Below are 15321 nucleotides of genomic sequence, written 5' to 3' on the forward strand. Positions count from 1 at the left end.
ATCGAAAGTGTGGGATCAGTTACATATAATAATAAGTCATCCGCATACAGTGATAATTTATGTTCAATTCCATTACGGATGATTCCTTTAAACAATGGGGAAGATCTTAATGAAATAGAGAGTGGCTCGATAGCGATGGCAAATAGCAAAGGAGACAAAGGACATCCTTGGCGACTTCCACGTTCAAGAGTAAAATAATCTGAATAGACATCGTTGGTATGAACACAGGCTTTGGGAGATGAATAAAGGAGACGAATCCAGGAAATAAATATATCACCAAATCCAAATTTCTTCAAGACTGCAAACAGGTACTCCCACTCAACCCTATCAAACGCCTTTTCAGCATCCAAAGAGATCACCAATTCAGGAAATTCAGATGAATGTTTTGAGTAAATTATGTTGAAAAGTGTACGTGTATTGAAAAACAACTGACGTCCCTTAATAAAACCATTCTGCTCCTCAGATATTATGTGCGGAAGCACATTCTCTAAACGGAATGCAATGACTTTAGCCAACACCTTAACGTCTACATTGAGCAGCGATAAAGGTCTGTAAGAGCCACAGGAGGTTGGATCCTTACTAGTCTTTAAAAGAAGAGCAATGGTAGCTTGTGTCATGGTTGGTGGTAAGGAACCAATATCAAAGGATTCATTAAATACAGATAATAGAAGTGGAGCAAGTTTATCAATAAATTTTTTATAGAATTCAATAGGAAACCCGTCGGGGCCTGGGGCTTTGGATGACTGTATGGCTTTGATTGCTTTTAATATTTCCTCAAGGGAGAGTGGAGAGTCCAGTTGCTCAGTGATATGAGTATCAATGACAGGATTTAAAAGATTCACCAGAAATTTGTTCATTTTAGTTTTGTCTTTAGGGAATTCAGATTTATATAATGAAGCGTAAAACGATTTACAAGTAGCATTGATTTCCATGGAATCTGTGATGGTATTACCATGTGAGTCCTTAATACTCGGAATCAAACGGGAGGCTGCCTGTCGCTGCAACTGGTGAGCTAGTAAACGACTGGCTTTGTCGCCATGTTCATAGTACGAGCTACGACTGCGTAACAACAAACGTTCAGCCTCTGTGGTTGAAATTCGATCAAATTCTGCTTGCAAATCAAAACGCTGCTTAAATAGTTCAGGAGAAGGGTTCAGAGAATACCTTAAATCTAGGTTACTAATTGCTGATGTGAGTTCATTAAGTCTAGTATTAATCCTTTTGTTCAAAACAGCAGAGTAAGAAATAATTTGGCCTCTCAGGTAACATTTGAGTGTCTCCCATAACAACGAATATGAAGTTGATTCATTTCGGTTAAAAGACAAAAACTCATCAATAGAATTTGAAATGCGACTGCAAAATTCTTTATCAGACAAGAGAAGAGAATTAAATCTCCAATGTGGAAGGCTGCGTTTATGGGTAGACATTTGAATATCTAATAATAAAGGTGAATGGTCGGATATAACAATACCTAAATAATCAGAGGATTTAACACTTGAATTAAGCCTACTGTCAATAAAAAAATAATCAATCCTAGAATATGAATGATGAACCTGAGAGAAAAAAGAAAATTTCCTACCAGAGGGATTACGAGATCTCCAAGGATCCACAAGACCATTCTGTTTTACAAAATCAGAAAACACTTTAGACATAGCAGATCGATTCCGATTGCGAGGATTTGACCGATCCAAGGTCGGGTCAAACACACAATTGAAATCTCCTCCAAGTATCAGCATATGGGTATTCATAAATGGGATATTACTCAACAATCTATTTGCAAATTCCACATCATCAAAGTTTGGGGCATAAACATTCACCAACAAAACCTTTTTCCCCATTAGGGTTCCAGCAACTATAAGGTATCTGCCATTCCTATCAGCGATAACGTCAGTGGATGAAAACTGAACTCTTTTGTTAATTAAAATGGCGACTCCTCTCGCTTTTGAGTTAAAGTTGGAATGAAAAACCTGGCCTACCCATGGGCAATGTAGCCGACGGTGATCTTTAATGCGAAGATGGGTCTCTTGTAAAAATACTAAATCTGAGTGTAAACGTTTCAAATGTGTAAAAACCTTAGATCTCTTAACAGGATTGCCCATACCCTTGATATTCCAGCTGAAGAATCTAAGAGAGGTGCCTGACCCAACAGTGCTGTGATCTATGTTGCCGTTGACCATTTAAATAAATGAAAACAAAAATGTAAATAATCATGAAGAGCCAAGGTGGGGTGCCCTCCCCACAGTATACCCCTACACACAAACACACCCAAAGTCCCCATATAACCACAGAACAAAGGGGACAGCAGTGTTTCCTGCAACATCCAAGAGTCGTCCACAAGAATATGGAACGACCCAGAGACTGAGCTGAGCTAACGAAAAAAAAAATACAAAGAGAAAAAGGCTAAAGGTGGGAAACTCCCACCGACTTCAAAACTGTATAACAATATGCGCACAATAATTAAGTATTATAATAATATAAATAATAAAATATGGAAAGATTCAAATGAGAATAATATGAGAAAACAACAAAGATAAACTTAAATATATTTCCCCACATCACATATATGTAAGCAGCAAAGAACCCAAACACACACAGGCAAAAAAATAAAATAAAAAGGTAAATAAATAATATAATTTAAAGACATGAGAACAGGCCATGTCATGTTCAGAAAAATGCAAATAGCATAAAATGAAACATGATACAAAATAGTATAACCTTCTTATTTAACAACAGCATATATATATATATATATATACATACACACACACACATACATACATATATATATATATATATATACACACACATACATATATATACGCACATACACACATATACACACATTAAACAAAACTAAATAACAATGACACTAATTTAGTGAGTGCAGTAGAAAACAAAACAGATTAAATGCTGCTCGAACAAACTATTAAGGCAAGTGAGCCCATAATGTAGTTCAGCTACCAGAACTCACCCAGGAATAATTTTTTTAACATAGTCACTGGCTTCCTCCGCTGAGATGAAGTCCTTCTCAACACCATTGTAAGTGATGCGGAGTCGCGCTGGATGAAAAAGACCATACCGAGCACCGTCAATGCCCCGGAGTTGACGTTTGACCTCGTTAAATGCAGCTCGAGCCCGAGCTATCCTAGCAGTGTGGTCAGGGAAGACGGAGATGGTCAGGTCTCCAGCTTTAATCCGCTGAAGTTCTCTGGCGCGGCGCAAAATGTCCACACAGTCACCATGATAATGGAACCTGCACACAATGGCCCGCGGACGATCACCAGGCTTGGGTTTCGGCTGGAGGGTCCGGTGGGTATGATCCAATAGCGGCTCCTTATCCAGACCGAACGCTTCCTTCAGTAAGGCGGCTACAACAGTGGTGGTGCTGGTGTCGGGACCCTCCGGTACTCCTACAATCCTGACGTTGTTACGCCGTGATCTGGACTCCAAGTCCTCACATTTATTCTCCAGCTTGGCGACATTGGCTGTGAGGGACTTAATAGTGGACTTCATCTCGGTGATATCATCGGAGCATTCAGTGAGTGCCTGCTCCATCCCGCCGACTGTCCCCTTGAGCTCGGAGATGGCAGCATCGGTATCAGCCCTGTCTTTCGCCAGTTGTGTCTTCACCGCCTGCAGGTCGAGTTGAATGTTAGCTAAAACATCCCCGAGAGTATCCTTAAGCTCTTTCTTAAATATATCGGCAATATCTTTCCTCAGCGAAGCCAGCAACTCAAGCTTGAGTGCCTCAGTGTCAGGCGAGCTTGGGGCGACCTCCGCAGGAACCAGCGGGTCCCGCGAGGACGTGGTCGGAGTGAGCTGAGCAGGCCGCAGCTGCGTCTGCGTAGTATTGCGGGTTTTCGAGTTCCTCCCAGTCATTTTACTCACTTCAGAGTTGAACCTCCAAACAAAAGGTGTGCCAAAGTAGAATAAAAATGAATATGTGATCAATAAGCGCGAAGGAATTACAATTTTTTAACGAAATCGGCAGGAGCCCCCAAACTCGCGTCCTACTCCATTTAAGCCCCGCCTCGCTCCCCCCCGTAAGCGCCATTTCTAACAATGACTCCATCCCCTGGCCAGACAGTTCCAGTTCCTGGCATCTGGACGGAGATTTAAAGCCCCGAAACTTAAGACGAGCCGCTGCAGGAGCAGCTGCTGCCATTTCCCTTCTAAATCAGTACTGAAAGCACTTTACTCTTGGGTCTTATGTAATGAAGTTCAACCTGATTTTTTATCTATGTATTGTACCTTCTTTATCATATTTTCAACAAGTCTTCATAGTGGTATTGTAGCGGTTCCTTCCATTTATTTATTCACTCTTTAACCTGTCAGTGAGCCTGTGAGCACCCAGCTATGTTTGTATCACAACTGTTATTTTACTGTCCTGCCTTTTAAAATAGCTGTATGTACTGTCAGACTCCCTCTCCTGCTGCACAAAAATCTACCTACGGGTATCAATAGTCACCTTTGAACTTCTAAATGCAATGTTATCAATGCATCGATCCAGTTTTATAAGTCAAAACTATAGTCTACTAACAACTTTAAGAGCTTCTCATTGTAAAGTTTAGACATTAAAATCTGTCTGCAGACCGATTTTAATGGATTGAAAGTGGCAAAGGTGGCTTTTACTGATCAAGTTTGCAGATCTCTGGTCTAGCTAATACCCAAAACCTAAAAGGAAATCTAAAAGCAGGTAAAAACTTTGGTTTAGAGCAGGCATGGGACTACATCAGATATTGAGACTGCAGTTAAGGGACGAGTTAAAAGACGACCTCAGTTCAATACTTCACCTCAAACATGAAATCTTACAGGAGGTCCACAGACGGGATTCAGACACAGACACCGTTTCAAGAAGGTTTTTGAAAATACAGTTAGTCAGAAAACATGAATTTATTTTGCCTCTGCTGTCCAGTAACACCAGTAGAAAATTCAGCAGGAGTAAACAATTAACCAAGAACCACTGTCCTTTACAATTTATCAGTATAATCAACAACATTGAGGTTATAGGAGCCAAATGAGGGGTTTTGTTCCCTCAGAAGCCGGTACAGGACCGGCTCCTACAATAAAGGTCATAAAAATATCTACAAAACAACCTTTTTTACAAACAATATCTAAAAATAGCTGTAAGAACGTCTTTGTTCCAGTTGAATAAATCAGTTGCTACAGGGCATCTAAAAACAAACAACATAAATCTTGTGGCGTGTGAAGCTCGCGTCCACTTCTGAACATTTAACAGTCATAAGAACAACTTTCCAAAACAAAAACTGAACTTCATAAAAGTTCCCATTAGCTGGAAGGAGTCCTGTGATGTGAACAGGAAGTAATACGACTTTATATACAAACACGTTCGAACAATTCCAAACTGCAACATCACAAAATGAGTTTGGTGAACGTCGAAGAAGGAGTGTCTAATAAAAACAATGGGAGGTGTGTGTGGGAGACGCTGCTCAGTCCTTCCTTTTCCGTTGTTTTGGAGACTCGTTGGATTTGTTGAGGATTTGTCGGAGGTTTTTGGACATTAAGTACGGTTTCTGAAGAGATCCATCGTTTCGCTCCAGGTCCTCCACTGTGAGAGGAACAGTGACACCAGTGATCAAACATTGTCGTTTCAAGACATATAATTTAGAATACAGACAATAATGTTTTGATGAACAACCTGAAATTAATTCTGAGTCTCATGGTATCAAAATTCTGTGTCATGTAAGGTGTAAGGAGGATTCAGGCGCCGACAGGACGAGGAAGTTGAGTTTAAGAAAAGAGTTTATTTAGGCGATCTCTCCAGCGGGCGGACAATCCTCGGAGAGTGGCGTGAAGGCGGAGGTTGACGTCACCGGACAGCGATCTCCCGAGCTGGACAGCGCGGCGCACACCGGGACTGCACAGGAGGGGAGTTACACAGATTACTCAAAATACCGTAGTATACGATAAACAATTGGCTTTACAATAAGGCTCGAGGGGCCGAGTCAAAGTACCGCGGGGGTAAACGAGACGATCTGGCGATGAGAGCGTGGAAACCCGGTTCCTATATAGTGGCCTCAATCATCTCTTTCAGGTGAGCCTCCTACGCCGTCCGCTCCACCTACGCACACACGCCCACACACACGCCCACACACACACACAAAAACAAACACAGCAGTATACACTGCGAAACGTGACATGACCCCCCCCTCAACGGACGCCTCCTGGCGTCCTACCAGGCTTCTCCGGATGCTCCCGGTAGAAGTCGACCAACAGACTCCTATCCAGAATGTGGCCCCTCGGCACCCACGACCGCTCTTCAGGCCCATAACCCTCCCAATCCACCAGGAACTGGAATCCCCGACCCCGGCGACGAACGTCCAAGATCTTGTTCACTGTGAAGGCAGGATGGTTATCGATGAGCAGGGGGGGTGGCGGGGGCTCTGTGGTGGGGCTAAGAGGGCTAGAGTGAACCGGTTTCACCAGGGAGACGTGGAATGAGGGATGAATCTTTAGGGATGCTGGCAACTTCAGCCTCACCACCGCCGGATTGATGATCTCCTCAATCTCAAACGGCCCGATGAATCGAGGCGCCAGCTTGCGAGACTCCACCTGGAGTGGGAGGTCACGGGAGGAGAGCCATACCTTCTGTCCAGGGCGATATGAGGGGGCAGGAGCCCTCCGACGGTCAGCCAGTCCTTTGTTTCGGGCCGATGATCGGACCAGGGCGGCCCTAGCCTCCCTCCAAACCCGTCGGCAGCGTCTAAGGTGGGCCTGCACTGAGGGCACAGCAACATCCTCCTCCTGGGTGGGGAACAGGGGGGGTTGGTAACCCAGGGCCACCATAAACGGGGACATACCAGTGGCTGAGCAGGTGAGGGAATTGTGGGCGTACTCCACCCAAGGCAACTGGGAGCTCCAGGACGATGGAAGTCGAGCCGTCATGCACCGCAGTGCAGTCTCCAGGTCCTGGTTGGTCCTCTCCGTCTGACCATTGGTTTGAGGGTGGTACCCTGAGGAGAGGCTGGGAGATGTTCCAAGAGCCTTACAGAAAGCCTTCCATACCTGAGACGTGAACTGCGGGCCACGGTCAGACACCACATCGAGGGGGATCCCGTGCAGTCGGTACACATCCCTGACCATCCGATCCGCTGTCTCCATCGCTGAGGGCAATTTCGGGAGAGGGACAAAGTGCACAGACTTGGAGAAGCGGTCAACAATAGTCATTATTACCGTGTTCCCGTCGGACGGGGGGAGACCAGTAACAAAGTCCACGGCAATATGGGACCAGGGTCGACTAGGGATGGGTAATGGGCGGAGCAGCCCCGCAGGAGGTTGGTGAGATGCCTTGCTTCGGGCACAGACGGCACAGGCAGCCACAAAGGTTCGGGTGTCCTGAGACATGGAGGGCCACCAGAAACGTTGTCTCAGGAAGGAAAGTGTTCGTTGGAAACCGGGATGGCAGGTTAACCTGGAAGAGTGCCCCCACTGAAGAACCTTGGACCTCATAGGCTCAGGGACAAAGAGAGAGTTAGTCGGACCGTTACCCGGATCGGGCTGGGTGAGTTGAGCACGTCTGACCTGACTCTCGATGTCCCAGGAAGAGGACGCGACCATGCAGGTGGAGGGGAGGATGTTCTCTGGCTCCACTTCAGTCTTCTCGACGGTGGTCTGCCGGGACAAGGCGTCAGGCTTTGTGTTTCTGGACCCTGGCCTGTAAGTGAGAGTAAAGTTAAACCGTCCCAGAAACAACGCCCAGCGCGCCTGCCGAGAGTTTAGCCTTTTCGCGGTCTGAAGGTAAGAGAGGTTCTTATGGTCCGTCCAGACCACGAAAGGTTGGGAAGCACCCTCCAACCAGTGCCTCCACTCCTCCAACGCCAGCACCACCGCCAACAACTCTCGGTTACCAACGTCATAATTTTGTTCAGCAGGAGTGAGGCGTCTTGAAAAGAAGGCGCAGGGGTGCACTCTAGAATCCTCGGCACGCTGGGATAATATTGCTCCCACGCCAGAGTCCGAGGCGTCGACCTCCACAATAAACTGTCTTAGGGGGTCGGGATGGCACAGCACCGGAGCCTGGGTAAACAGTTGCTTAAGCGTGCTGAACGCCTGTTCGGCCGCCGGTGTCCACAGAAAAGAGGTTGAGGTGGATGTGAGTCGAGTGAGGGGGGTTGCGACCTTGCTGTAGTCTCTGATGAACCTCCGGTAAAAGTTAGCGAACCCCAGGAACCGCTGCAACTGCTTACGGGTCATCGGTCTGGGCCAGTCCACCACCGCTTGGACCTTGTCCGGGTCCGCCTTCACCTGTCTGTGCTCCTCTGCCGGTGTCGCTGCTGCTGCTGCTGCTGCTCGATGTTTTCCTCCTCCTCCTCCTCCTCCCTCCCTTTTTCACTAAAACAAACAAGATGGCGTCCCCTGTCTCCCTCCTCCAAAGATGCTCCACTGTCACCACATCCTAAACTCTACCTCCACATCCTCATCCTCAGCCCATCACACTCTGCCTCAAACGATTTAAAGTGCCCAAAACAACTTGGGAAAAAAAGAGAAAACTGTTCAAATGGCTAAGACAACTAGTAAAGATATAAAGCAAATATATACACAAAATAGTTAGAAAAGGCTTAAAGAAACAGCAGCTGGAATGTCAAAAACAACCAAGGTCAAAGCCCCAAAAAATGTCAAAATCAGGAACACCAGTAGAAAAGTTAAAAAGAGACTTAAACGTGTCAACACAATTTAAAAACATATTAAAATAGCTATTTAAAACCGTAAGCGCCATTTCTTTTTTTTTTTTTTTAATTATTTTTTATTGAAAAATACCAATTTTTAATCACAAAATACAATTCAATGATTTTTTTTGCTTTTTCAACAACATGAGTGCACACGAACAGTCATATAAACAGTAAAACAAATAAATGATATTAGATTACAGATTTCTGTGCAAACAATGAACACCCCCACCCACCCCCCCCCACCTTGGCTCAACAACACACCTCCTATTGAATATTTTACCTATTTACACAATAACGGAAAGCTATAACAGGCACATACAGTTTGGGTATCAGCTGGGCAATACTTGTAAGTCTGTGAAATAGGAGATAAATGGTTGCCATTTTTGGAAAAATTTGCCCGTACTCCCACCCAACGTATATTTTATTTTTTCAAGCTTTAAAAAAAACATAACATCCTTGAGCCACTGGGAGACGGAAGGATACTTAGCAGATTTCCAATGCAACAATAAGGAACGTCTTGCCAGTAAAGATGTAAAAGCTATTATGCCTTTTTGCATTGAATTAAGTGTAAGTGAAGAGTCAGGAATCCCAAACACCGCAATCAGCGGACAAGGTTGGAGATTTAACCCAAGCACAGCAGACAAAATAGAAAAATAACCTGCCCAGAAAGCCCTTAGGTCAGGACAAAGAAAAAACATGTGACTGAGGTGACAAGGAGAGCCATGGCATTTATCACACTTGTCTTCCACTTCTGAATACATTTCAGATATTTTAGACTTGGAGAAATGCACCCTGTGTAGCACCTTAAATTGGATAAGTCCAAGCCGAGCACAAGAGGTGGAAGATCGTATCCTCTCTATTGCCTGTTGCCAGGATTCCTCCTGTATTTGTATTCCTAACTCTTTTTCCCATGTACCTTTAAGTTTGTCAGTAGAATGGTTGTTCAAATCCAAAATAATACTGTACAACTTTGAAATAATTCCTCTTTGATTAGGAACAAATGAAAGCATGGTTTCCCACTGGTGATCCGGAGGTAAAGAGGGGAAGTCAGAAAAACATTTAGAAACAAAATTGCGGGCTTGAAAATAGCGAAACAGATGAATATTAGGTAGGGAGTAGCGAGATGAAAGATTGACAAAACTATCAAAAATCCCATCAACATACAAATGTTTTAACTGTGTAATACCCATATCATGCCACACTGTAAATGTCGGATCTGAAAGCGAAGGAGGGAATAAGTGATTGTTTTTTAGTGGACCAGAGGAAGATGTAGCTATAAATTTAAAGTGCCGCCTAAATTGATACCAGATCTTTAATGTATTAAGAACCACTTGGTTATCAGTGTATAGAGAGGGTTTTATAGGAAGCGAGGAATAAATTAAAGCGGGAATAGAAGAACCCCTACAGGAAGATAGTTCCAAATTACACCAGGAGAGACCGGGAGATTTTAACCAGTGGCAAAGTTTAGAGATATGAGAAGCCCAATAATAGGCCAGAAAATTAGGTAGTGCCAGTCCTCCACTTAGTCTACATCTCTGCAGTAAAGTTCTACGAACCCTAGGTGGTTTCCCACCCCAAATAAAAGAACTAACTATCTTATCCAGTGAATTAAAAAAATGTATTGGCAGAAAAAGAGGAATTGACTGAAACAAAAATAACAATTTCGGCAAAATATTCATCTTCACCACATTAATCTTGCCGATTAATGAGAGGGGGAGGTTACCCCATCTCTGAATATCAGATGTGATCTTTGAGATAAGGGGAGTGAAATTAGCTGAGAAAAGGCTAGATAGTGAACGGGTCACATTTATACCCAGATATTTAAACCCTGAAGGATTGAGTTGAAAAGGTAAGTCCGACTGTTGAAGAAGACATGCAGTAGAATTAATGGGAAAGCACTCACTTTTACTTAAATTCAATCTATAACCTGAGAAGGTGCTGAAGTTCTCCAGAATATCCAAAACAGCAGGGATCGAAAGTGTGGGATCAGTTACATATAATAATAAGTCATCCGCATACAGTGATAATTTATGTTCAATTCCATTACGGATGATTCCTTTAAACAATGGGGAAGATCTTAATGAAATAGAGAGTGGCTCGATAGCGATGGCAAATAGCAAAGGAGACAAAGGACATCCTTGGCGACTTCCACGTTCAAGAGTAAAATAATCTGAATAGACATCGTTGGTATGAACACAGGCTTTGGGAGATGAATAAAGGAGACGAATCCAGGAAATAAATATATCACCAAATCCAAATTTCTTCAAGACTGCAAACAGGTACTCCCACTCAACCCTATCAAACGCCTTTTCAGCATCCAAAGAGATCACCAATTCAGGAAATTCAGATGAATGTTTTGAGTAAATTATGTTGAAAAGTGTACGTGTATTGAAAAACAACTGACGTCCCTTAATAAAACCATTCTGCTCCTCAGATATTATGTGCGGAAGCACATTCTCTAAACGGAATGCAATGACTTTAGCCAACACCTTAACGTCTACATTGAGCAGCGATAAAGGTCTGTAAGAGCCACAGGAGGTTGGATCCTTACTAGTCTTTAAAAGAAGAGCAATGGTAGCTTGTGTCATGGTTGGTGGTAAGGAACCAATATCAAAGGATTCATTAAATACAGATAATAGAAGTGGAGCAAGTTTATCAATAAATTTTTTATAGAATTCAATAGGAAACCCGTCGGGGCCTGGGGCTTTGGATGACTGTATGGCTTTGATTGCTTTTAATATTTCCTCAAGGGAGAGTGGAGAGTCCAGTTGCTCAGTGATATGAGTATCAATGACAGGATTTAAAAGATTCACCAGAAATTTGTTCATTTTAGTTTTGTCTTTAGGGAATTCAGATTTATATAATGAAGCGTAAAACGATTTACAAGTAGCATTGATTTCCATGGAATCTGTGATGGTATTACCATGTGAGTCCTTAATACTCGGAATCAAACGGGAGGCTGCCTGTCGCTGCAACTGGTGAGCTAGTAAACGACTGGCTTTGTCGCCATGTTCATAGTACGAGCTACGACTGCGTAACAACAAACGTTCAGCCTCTGTGGTTGAAATTCGATCAAATTCTGCTTGCAAATCAAAACGCTGCTTAAATAGTTCAGGAGAAGGGTTCAGAGAATACCTTAAATCTAGGTTACTAATTGCTGATGTGAGTTCATTAAGTCTAGTATTAATCCTTTTGTTCAAAACAGCAGAGTAAGAAATAATTTGGCCTCTCAGGTAACATTTGAGTGTCTCCCATAACAACGAATATGAAGTTGATTCATTTCGGTTAAAAGACAAAAACTCATCAATAGAATTTGAAATGCGACTGCAAAATTCTTTATCAGACAAGAGAAGAGAATTAAATCTCCAATGTGGAAGGCTGCGTTTATGGGTAGACATTTGAATATCTAATAATAAAGGTGAATGGTCGGATATAACAATACCTAAATAATCAGAGGATTTAACACTTGAATTAAGCCTACTGTCAATAAAAAAATAATCAATCCTAGAATATGAATGATGAACCTGAGAGAAAAAAGAAAATTTCCTACCAGAGGGATTACGAGATCTCCAAGGATCCACAAGACCATTCTGTTTTACAAAATCAGAAAACACTTTAGACATAGCAGATCGATTCCGATTGCGAGGATTTGACCGATCCAAGGTCGGGTCAAACACACAATTGAAATCTCCTCCAAGTATCAGCATATGGGTATTCATAAATGGGATATTACTCAACAATCTATTTGCAAATTCCACATCATCAAAGTTTGGGGCATAAACATTCACCAACAAAACCTTTTTCCCCATTAGGGTTCCAGCAACTATAAGGTATCTGCCATTCCTATCAGCGATAACGTCAGTGGATGAAAACTGAACTCTTTTGTTAATTAAAATGGCGACTCCTCTCGCTTTTGAGTTAAAGTTGGAATGAAAAACCTGGCCTACCCATGGGCAATGTAGCCGACGGTGATCTTTAATGCGAAGATGGGTCTCTTGTAAAAATACTAAATCTGAGTGTAAACGTTTCAAATGTGTAAAAACCTTAGATCTCTTAACAGGATTGCCCATACCCTTGATATTCCAGCTGAAGAATCTAAGAGAGGTGCCTGACCCAACAGTGCTGTGATCTATGTTGCCGTTGACCATTTAAATAAATGAAAACAAAAATGTAAATAATCATGAAGAGCCAAGGTGGGGTGCCCTCCCCACAGTATACCCCTACACACAAACACACCCAAAGTCCCCATATAACCACAGAACAAAGGGGACAGCAGTGTTTCCTGCAACATCCAAGAGTCGTCCACAAGAATATGGAACGACCCAGAGACTGAGCTGAGCTAACGAAAAAAAAAATACAAAGAGAAAAAGGCTAAAGGTGGGAAACTCCCACCGACTTCAAAACTGTATAACAATATGCGCACAATAATTAAGTATTATAATAATATAAATAATAAAATATGGAAAGATTCAAATGAGAATAATATGAGAAAACAACAAAGATAAACTTAAATATATTTCCCCACATCACATATATGTAAGCAGCAAAGAACCCAAACACACACAGGCAAAAAAATAAAATAAAAAGGTAAATAAATAATATAATTTAAAGACATGAGAACAGGCCATGTCATGTTCAGAAAAATGCAAATAGCATAAAATGAAACATGATACAAAATAGTATAACCTTCTTATTTAACAACAGCATATATATATATATATATATATATATACATACACACACACACATACATACATATATATATATATATATATATATATATATATATATATATATATATATATATATATACACACATACATATATATACGCACATACACACATATATACACATTAAACAAAACTAAATAACAATGACACTAATTTAGTGAGTGCAGTAGAAAACAAAACAGATTAAATGCTGCTCGAACAAACTATTAAGGCAAGTGAGCCCATAATGTAGTTCAGCTACCAGAACTCACCCAGGAATAATTTTTTTAACATAGTCACTGGCTTCCTCCGCTGAGATGAAGTCCTTCTCAACACCATTGTAAGTGATGCGGAGTCGCGCTGGATGAAAAAGACCATACCGAGCACCGTCAATGCCCCGGAGTTGACGTTTGACCTCGTTAAATGCAGCTCGAGCCCGAGCTAACCTAGCAGTGTGGTCAGGGAAGACGGAGATGGTCAGGTCTCCAGCTTTAATCCGCTGAAGTTCTCTGGCGCGGCGCAAAATGTCCACACAGTCACCATGATAATGGAACCTGCACACAATGGCCCGCGGACGATCACCAGGCTTGGGTTTCGGCTGGAGGGTCCGGTGGGTATGATCCAATAGCGGCTCCTTATCCAGACCGAACGCTTCCTTCAGTAAGGCGGCTACAACAGTGGTGGTGCTGGTGTCGGGACCCTCCGGTACTCCTACAATCCTGACGTTGTTACGCCGTGATCTGGACTCCAAGTCCTCACATTTATTCTCCAGCTTGGCGACATTGGCTGTGAGGGACTTAATAGTGGACTTCATCTCGGTGATATCATCGGAGCATTCAGTGAGTGCCTGCTCCATCCCGCCGACTGTCCCCTTGAGCTCGGAGATGGCAGCATCGGTATCAGCCCTGTCTTTCGCCAGTTGTGTCTTCACCGCCTGCAGGTCGAGTTGAATGTTAGCTAAAACATCCCCGAGAGTATCCTTAAGCTCTTTCTTAAATATATCGGCAATATCTTTCCTCAGCGAAGCCAGCAACTCAAGCTTGAGTGCCTCAGTGTCAGGCGAGCTTGGGGCGACCTCCGCAGGAACCAGCGGGTCCCGCGAGGACGTGGTCGGAGTGAGCTGAGCAGGCCGCAGCTGCGTCTGCGTAGTATTGCGGGTTTTCGAGTTCCTCCCAGTCATTTTACTCACTTCAGAGTTGAACCTCCAAACAAAAGGTGTGCCAAAGTAGAATAAAAATGAATATGTGATCAATAAGCGCGAAGGAATTACAATTTTTTAACGAAATCGGCAGGAGCCCCCAAACTCGCGTCCTACTCCATTTAAGCCCCGCCTCGCTCCCCCCCGTAAGCGCCATTTCTAACAATGACTCCATCCCCTGGCCAGACAGTTCCAGTTCCTGGCATCTGGACGGAGATTTAAAGCCCCGAAACTTAAGACGAGCCGCTGCAGGAGCAGCTGCTGCCATTTCCCTTCTAAATCAGTACTGAAAGCACTTTACTCTTGGGTCTTATGTAATGAAGTTCAACCTGATTTTTTATCTATGTATTGTACCTTCTTTATCATATTTTCAACAAGTCTTCATAGTGGTATTGTAGCGGTTCCTTCCATTTATTTATTCACTCTTTAACCTGTCAGTGAGCCTGTGAGCACCCAGCTATGTTTGTATCACAACTGTTATTTTACTGTCCTGCCTTTTAAAATAGCTGTATGTACTGTCAGACTCCCTCTCCTGCTGCACAAAAATCTACCTACGGGTATCAATAGTCACCTTTGAACTTCTAAATGCAATGTTATCAATGCATCGATCCAGTTTTATAAGTCAAAACTATAGTCTACTAACAACTTTAAGAGCTTCTCATTGTAAAGTTTAGACATTAAAATCTGTCTGCAGACCGATTTTAATGGATTGAAAGTGGCAAA

Source organism: Lipophrys pholis (genome assembly GCF_963383615.2).
Source record: "Lipophrys pholis genome assembly, chromosome: 17".
In the NCBI taxonomy this organism is placed as follows: domain Eukaryota; kingdom Metazoa; phylum Chordata; class Actinopteri; order Blenniiformes; family Blenniidae; genus Lipophrys; species Lipophrys pholis.